Raw genomic sequence first — 6,515 nt, 5'->3', positions numbered from 1 at the left:
ATGCACACATATACATACACATACACACACACTCACACTCATACACATACATATGCATGTATACACAAATATACATACATATATACATACACACATATATAATATGTATATATACGCGCATAGATACACACAAATTGACATGTTTTCCAATATGTAATTACAGTCATCAGATTCCTTGTTACGAATGAACGTCATGCAGATACGTCAGGTATCTATTTAAATTCCATCGTCTTCAGAAGCCAAAGCAGGGCCTGTCCGGGAATTGAACCCGGGACCTCTCGCACCCGAAGCGAGAATCATACCCCTAGACCAACAGGCCGTATATCTACATATTGCTTAAGCTTGATCCTTTACATTTTTTTCACGCTTACCGGAACCAAATTTTGTAGAGAGAGTGATACATTCTATTATATTTCATTGTACTTATAAAACTTCTATGACTGACATTTTCATTATTTATTGTTTATACATGTAATAATTTGGTTAAGTTGTTATTGTATTCATGCATGTCTTACAGATGATTGTATTTATTATATTCCTAAATTAATTAATTACCGATTTGAGCATATAGTAAGTACAAAAAATGTAGGCTACGTATCTGAATCGTTTGTAAAGAATGATAATATAATGAATATAAGCAACAGGTAATTTTTTTTATGGCAATTACATGTGTAATTTTGAGGATAAGTAGTATGAAGGTTTCTACAGGTGTTTTATGCTTTCAGGTCACAGGTGGTTGAGCCTAGATAGCTCAGTTGGGAGAGCGTTAGACTGAAGATCTAAAGGTCCCCGGTTCGATCCCGGGTCTGGGCAGTTTTGGGCGTTCTGTTCTCCATTTATCTACCCGTTATATTAACAGGATATTAAGAGACAAATGAATAAAAGAAAGGTGTGCTTTCTAAGTACAGTATAGTTAATCTTTAGGATACCTAAACAAAACCAGAAGTTGTGGCCAGGCATTAAATACCTATGGCTGAACAGATGAATCTGCAATACGAGTTTTGTTTTGTGATTAACAGCACACACGCACACACACACATATTTGATTCTATCTGAGGCTACGCAATTTTTCGCATCCTGTTTGCCAGTGCTACTCAACTGGTGGTCCGCGACCTTTCGAGTGTCTTAACTGTATCCTAGGCTCCAAGAGGAGACAAATATTATTAATAGCATGAAAGTCCAGGCTATGGATTTTGGTGTCTAATTGTCGTGCATATATTTAACTTGCAATTACTATTAAATTTCATTCGATCAACGTTAGCACTTCGATATCGTCCTCTCCAAAGCTTCCTCCTCGAAGCCAATACAATCTATGATGAGTTTTGGAACGATTTTGAGCCATTCGGAAGTAAGTTACAGAGTTTCCTCGAGAAAGGCATATTCTGATTTATTTGATATAATCGTTATTTTATTTTATTTAGAGTCACCTCCAATTTCCTAGACTTTTGGAGGAATTTGATAAAAAAATGGAAAGTCCAGTTTATTAAGAAGCTAATCAACAACTTCATTGTATAGTTTAATAACTTTGTCCGCGGAAAACGGTGTTCGCTGTTCATTCAAATTCCAGTTCTAAAGACAGACATTGCAGAATTCTCAGTCCAAGTAAAGGACGCCTGCAAATGGTTAGGTGCTGCAAAAATCCAATTGGAAATAATTGACTTTCAAGAAAATGAAATGCTGAAAGAAGTATTCTGTGACTGCGCACTAGAAACCTTTTGGTTAGAAGAAGGTATCCCAGCTAATTTCCCCTCTCTTCGTTTGGCTCCAATTACTACTAAGTGATTGTCTTCTCAATACTAAGTGATTGTCTTCTCAACTTCGAAATTCATAAAGAACACGTTCCATTCAAGTATGAACTGTGAGGACTTTCACCTCTCTTCAATTCGGTACTATTCCATTAATACTAAGAATTCGGGAACTGATAAGAAGCATGAAGTACAAATCTCTGACTAAACTATGAAAAAAGAAGTAGGTATGTCCTACGTGAAACTTGTTTCAGTACCCTTAATTGTTAATCATAACCATCTTAAAACTATTATTCTATGTCGGGCATTATGTTTTTCTCTATGAAGGAAGGAGAATAACACAGAAGAGCAAGAATATCTAGATTTTTCCTACTACGAATTTCTATGTTGATGAATTATATGTTGAGAAGAAAACAAGCACCTGTTTCAGAAGTGGATTATTTTTTCAGTAGAGTGGCCCAACATTAAATTATCTTGAAAATTATATATCTTATTTTCAGTTATAATGTATAAGAGTAACTTCTTATTAATAGAGTAGCATGGGTTTAAGCAATAAATATATCGCGTTTTTTTTTTTTTTAACTTTTTTTTTTAACATTATCCACTGCTTTTGAGGGTGAAAAGAGTCTCATTTTAGGCACAGAATTGAATATAGTTTTACATATCTATATCTACTTGATATCTTTATATTTTGTAAATTATAAGTCAGAGTAACTACATCTTTGCTCAAAATGATTGAAAATCCTCAAAATGATATCGCATGCTGATCAATGTAAATTATAGAGCATGGGTACTGTCGTTGATGTCATATTTTAATTCGGAATGAAATGGATATGCTTATCATATTTTTAGCATTAATAATATATCAACTTTCTTTACAAAAAAAAAGAAAAAAAGTGAAGTTAGTGTTAGTGAAGACCCCCTTGACAGGTCCTCGCACTCCTAGGAAAGTGAGGGTTCATTTTAGGATATATTACTAGATATTTGTACAACTACATCAGACCAAAGCTAAGTATAAATTTGGTCAAAGAGACGTAATATGTGTATATTTGTGAATCGTGAGACCTAATAAAGGCGAAATACATCAAGGGAATAGAATTCATCTTAAGAATAATTATTATCAATAATATGTATAGAATCCATATAACGTTACAGGTTTTCTCTCGTCGGAATCCTTCTCGCTTCCTGCTACCACCAGCGAGCTGTGATTTCTGATTTAAGACCTAACTGAGCAGCATCAATTTTGAATACTATTTACTATATTTTATCGATTCTCTTTACATCATTTTATTGTTGCATATGTAGCACGTCCAGGATATAGCTCGGCCGATTGGGACGCTACACGTCCACAGAGAGGTGGCCACACACAAACCTCAAAAAGAAAGAAAAAAAAAGGGGGGAACAAGTTCCCAAATGAGGAGATTGTCAAGAAAGTTTTGGGAGGGACACTCCTGTAGAATGTTCTTTTCAACAAACCGCGTGTTATATTGGCTCATGCTCTGCAACCAATAGTCATGCCGACCATTAAAAGCAATGTGGTGGTTCTTGCCATACTTTTTTCCTCCACATTGTGTCTTGCTGAGCTGTAAGTGTGCTTGGGAGGTGAGGAAAATTGCAGTATTGCCATCCATGCATGATATATACTGCCGCAGGTTGCGACACAGCATTACATCTTTTTCCCTGTGGCACTAAGCAATAACCGTAAAGGTTTCAGCCTTGAGTCTTTTTACGTGGTCAAATAAACCAAATAGAATATACACACACTGAAGCAACACAAGAGGAGCGCATTGCTGTTTACTGAAGTCAAACATTCCCCTGTGAATGTAAGTAGCAAGAGGGGGACACTGGTATATCATATTGGACAGCATTAGAACATGGCAGTGGAGCACGTGAATGGTCGAACACAAAACGGAACCGGAATCCTCGTCTTTAATTTCGTTTTCTCCTTATTTGTGAACAGTCTCATGATTCAAGACAACCTTGTAAAATATGTTGGATTTAAGATAAAACATGTTTTCATCCACTGATGTAGTTAAATGTTTTGGTTTGCTAATACATCGCCCCCAAAGTAAGAGCCCTCCAAATACAACTGTGCTCTATTTCATGCTTGTAGAACACATGTGTGCAATGCATAGTCAAGGGACCTGAGCCAGCAAAGTCGATATATTACTACGCATAATGTAATATGAAATGAATATGATTTACAATTTGTTGTTGATTGTTCTCTTATTTTTTATGCTATTGGTACCATTGTCATCTTTTGAATTACTATTTGCATCACTATTTATTGCTATTGATTTAGTTATGTGTATCATTAATGCAATTGTTATTGATAATAATGATTTATGGATAATAATATTAATACACTTAGTACTACTACTACTATACCATCCAGTTATTAATTGTGAGATATAACTTCTTTTTATAATTTTAATTGTTGTCAGTGTCGTTAATAACAATATCAATATTGTCATTCATACAATTACTTTCTTCACCATTACCATCGTCATCATCGTCGTCGTCTGTCATTACCTGTATTATTTCTTATCATATTCATTCATCATATTTCATTGTTATTTATAGCAATGGTATCATAAGCATTTCTGATGATAATTATATTTAAAGAATAATGGTACTGACCATGATGTAGAATAAAATAATATATGCAATACCAATGCAGATAATAAGCTTATAATGATACAGTGCTGGAAAGAAGATAACGATTGCTATTCATAACAGTGATAACAGTTACAATAGAAACAACAAAAATAGTTATATTATGGATATGATACACATTACAAGTGTTAATGGAAGCGAATTTGTATAGAAAGCATCAGCTAACAAGACGCCGAGTATCGTCGAAGCGCCACGTTTATTGCAATCATGTAAGTTGTATCTGTATCTAGTAGTTGTTATCAGTGACTTTATTAGAAGGAGGCCACCGAAGTACGCCAGGCGTCAAAAGTCTTTAGAGGTCGCCTAAGGCTTTCGAATGGCGTCGAATGTCGAAAAACGTCGAATAACAGCAAAGAGCCAAATAGAATCTATCTACTAATGTAGTAGGCCGCTGAAATATGCCGAAGGGTGCCGAACGCCACTGAGACGTTTATTGCAGAACATCAAGTATTAACTATTTTAAGCATTTGATATTAGTGGAAATGGACACAGGCCCAATTAGTTTTAGTTTCCGTGTCAAAATATTTAGAGAGATGCAGTGATATTAAAGTGTTACTGGAATTTTATCAGTCAAGTTTTATTGAAATTGTATTAGTATATATTTTTTTTTATGTAAATGTGATCTCCAAAGTTTTATTTCATTTCTTTACACATCACTCTGCCTCGGAACAGTATCATGCGAATAAGTGCAAACTGGACTTCGTTAAATATATCGTCACACTTTAGATCTTATGTATGGTCTTTGATTACAAACACTTAATTCAAGTATTGATTACAAATCTGAGAAGCAATTATACCCCATAATTGTTATCCTTATTATTATTAATGACTGATTTGTTGTTGTCGTTTGTACTAATAAGTATTGTCAACAAGATCTTCCATATTCAGTGTTGCTTCTTATTTTATTAAAACAAATAAAGAAATGTACACGTAGCTATGTAGAAATTAATATATAATTGACTGATCAAATGTATGTTACTGATGTCATTACACTATTATTTTTTGCCTTATAATTGTTATCCTTATTATCATTAGTGACAATGATTTGTTGTCGTTTGTACTAATAAGTATTGTCAACAAGATCTTCCATATTCAGTGTTGCTTCTTATTTTATCAAAACAAATAAAGAGATGTACACGTAGCTGTGTAGAAATTAATATATAATTGACTGATCAAATGTATTTATACATTAAAGAAATGCACTTAATTTTGATATAAGAATATATATTCCAGATATAAACATGCGGCCTGATGGTCTAGGGGTATGATTCCTGCTTTGGGTGCAGGAGGTCCCGGGTTCAAATCCCGGTCAGGCCCTTTTTTTTATGTGTTACATATGTAATACGCAACTGAGGCAAATTGTTTTCATCACATTTTCGCATGATGACAATTGTCATGAGTTTTATTGTTTTCTCCTCTAGATGGCCACTACTTCTTGATGATCGTTTTAAATTAGAATTGCACCTGAAATTGATTTAGATATTCATGTTCGTTTGTGAACATTATCCTAAGTTAACTTGTGAACGAAACTCAGATAAGCCTTTACTCTCAGTACTTAAGTTAGGTTATTATAAATACTGTGTCGCATATGAGTAGAAAAGTAAATGCTTGGGTAGTTTTATAGATATTCATTTTCTGGCAATCAAAAGGAATTGACCTTGTCTGCAATCTATGTCTACCATTACAACGATTTATTTTTTTTGAGAATAACAAAAACGAATAACAATTATTCAACAACTGCAGGAATACTGCTGTTTTGCAACATACACATTGGGTAATATTTAGAGAAACGTTGCCGGGTTATAGGAGAAAAATTGTCGATTGTTTATTGAAATAACAAAAACTAAGCTCAGTATTATATTCAGATGGGATATATCACAATAAAAATTGCAGTAACGTTATCTGTTATGTCAGTATACCATATATATGAAAGTGTGAGTTATAAATGACTTCTGGGATGACACACCTGCCTTATCCTTGCAAATGTACAAAACCTATATCTTATGGGCATAATGTGGGTGTGGTATGTAAGAATGCTTCATCTATGATATTGACCAGTCTGGCCTGAAGCACATCCACCTTAGTCAGTGAGAA

At 34.2% G+C, this 6,515-nt stretch overlaps 3 non-coding genes across 3 annotated transcripts; 2 read left to right on the top strand and 1 right to left on the bottom strand.

Moving 5' to 3' along the window:
* Nucleotides 1-247: 247 nt before the first annotated feature.
* On the bottom strand, nucleotides 248-319 carry TRNAP-CGG (transfer RNA proline (anticodon CGG)). Its single transcript has one exon. It is a non-coding gene; the product is annotated as a tRNA-Pro (tRNA).
* A 421-nt stretch (nucleotides 320-740) lies between these two features.
* TRNAF-GAA (transfer RNA phenylalanine (anticodon GAA)) lies at nucleotides 741-813 on the top strand. Its single transcript has one exon. It is a non-coding gene; the product is annotated as a tRNA-Phe (tRNA).
* Nucleotides 814-5,666: 4,853 nt separating this feature from the next.
* TRNAP-UGG (transfer RNA proline (anticodon UGG)) lies at nucleotides 5,667-5,738 on the top strand. Its single transcript has one exon. It is a non-coding gene; the product is annotated as a tRNA-Pro (tRNA).
* The last annotated feature ends 777 nt before the right edge of the window (nucleotides 5,739-6,515 follow it).

This window comes from Penaeus japonicus, unplaced genomic scaffold, assembly GCF_977035675.1.
Source record: "Penaeus japonicus unplaced genomic scaffold, GWHDUDI00000001_assembly GWHDUDI00000022, whole genome shotgun sequence".
NCBI lineage: Eukaryota > Metazoa > Arthropoda > Malacostraca > Decapoda > Penaeidae > Penaeus > Penaeus japonicus.
The sequence above is the reverse complement of the archived record's forward strand: the minus strand, read 5'-3'. Positions and strand labels throughout refer to the sequence as shown.